The following is a 1,714-nucleotide window of genomic DNA, read 5'->3' as shown; positions in this document are numbered from 1 at the left end:
TGGTTCAGTTTAAAGATGTAAGTACTGCCCTAGCTGGTTTTGCTCAGTGGATAGAGTGTTGGCCTACAGACTGACGGGTCCCGGGTTCAATTCTGGTCAAGGGCACATGCCCCAGTTGCAGGCTCGATCCCAGTGCAGCAGGCATCAGATCAATGATTTTCTCTCATCATTGATGTTTCTATCTCTTTCTCTCGATCCCTCTCTGAAATCAATAAAAATTAAAACAACAATAACAATATAAACAAACAAACAAAAGATGTAAGTACTGCCAAAACCGGTTTGGCTCAGTGGATAGAGGGTTGGCCTGCAGACTCAAGGGTCCCAGGTTCGATTCTGGTCAGGGGCATGTACCTTGATTGCGGGCATATCCCCAGTAGGAGATGTGCAGGAGGCAGCTGATCGATGTTTCTCTCTCATCGGTGTTTCTAACTCTCTCTCTCCCTTCCTCTCTGTAAAAAATTAATAAAATATATTTTAAAAAAAAGATGTAAGTACTGCATTCTTTTGAGGCCAGAGGAAGGTGGAGTGGGTGTTGACAACTCTTTCATGCCACTTCTTGGTACTGAACAAATTGTGGGAAGCAAAGCCCTGAGCTGGAATAGATGGCATTCCATGGTTTTAGTCCTCTGTCTAGGAATTGCAATAACATTGGGCAGGTGACTTCCTAACATGACCTCTCTTCTTCCACGTGTGTTGTTTGATCTGAAAGTAATATAGACCAATGTACATTAAAAATAATAGACCATATCTCTCTCTCCCTCTTTTTATATTTTTTATTATTACAGTGTGTTTGGGCAGAAGGAATTCTCGAGGTGTAAATTCACTTCAGCTTCCCTCTTTAGTGTTTTATTCTTCTTCTTATTTTTCTGTCCTGCAGTTAATGTGGGGATGCAGGAATGTTTTGGAGCTCTAATGCAATCACTACATGGTAGATGCATCATATTCTATTTTATGTGTAGCAACTTCAGAGCATTGGATATATCCAACTGCACGTGGATTACCAAACCTTGTTCCGAGGAGAATTCTTCCTGACTTGTCTGTTCCAGGACAAAGCATCCTGAAGTCTACAGTCTCCTAAAGTGACATTCCAGGACCACGGCCTGGAGTGCGATGTCGGGTATCAGTTCCCAGAGGCAGTTTAGATCCTCCTCAAGCCATTTTGAATCCAATTTAGAACACTGGTCTCTACTCTTCTTTACGTCCTCACCAAGGTCAAGATCAATACTAAGCTCCCGCATGGAAGGATTGGCTTGTTTGCGTCCCTAGTCCCTAGCACATGAGCCACTTCCTCACTAACGTGTGGGTTTTTTTTGGCTGAGCTGAGGGTCACCAGCCCAAGGACTTGGAATTTTTTTGATGCCCACGATGCATCGTCTGGGGCTATGAGTTTTCAAGGTCCAATCATATTCATGACTCCATTGAGGGTTTGAAGGCTCATTTGGATAATTGTTTCTAAAGTAAGGAAACCTTAACTGTGGGAGGACTTCGCTTCTCTTAGAAGGGTAAGAAGGCCAGAGCTGAGGCATGTGGGGACTGAGTGTAGGAACATCAGGGTGTGTTTTGCCTGTAATATCTGTCTTGTGTGTGGAAATACCTGTTTCTAAGACAATTTTAGTGACATTCTCCAGCATTTAAAAAATGTAATAAAATAGCCAAAGGGAGTATGAAGGCATCTGTTGCTACTAATGTGTGCCATGTGGTGTTTTCCCTTTTC

Source organism: Myotis lucifugus, unplaced genomic scaffold, assembly GCF_000147115.1.
Source record: "Myotis lucifugus unplaced genomic scaffold, Myoluc2.0 scaffold_532, whole genome shotgun sequence".
NCBI lineage: Eukaryota > Metazoa > Chordata > Mammalia > Chiroptera > Vespertilionidae > Myotis > Myotis lucifugus.
Note: the sequence above shows the minus strand (reverse complement) of the source record.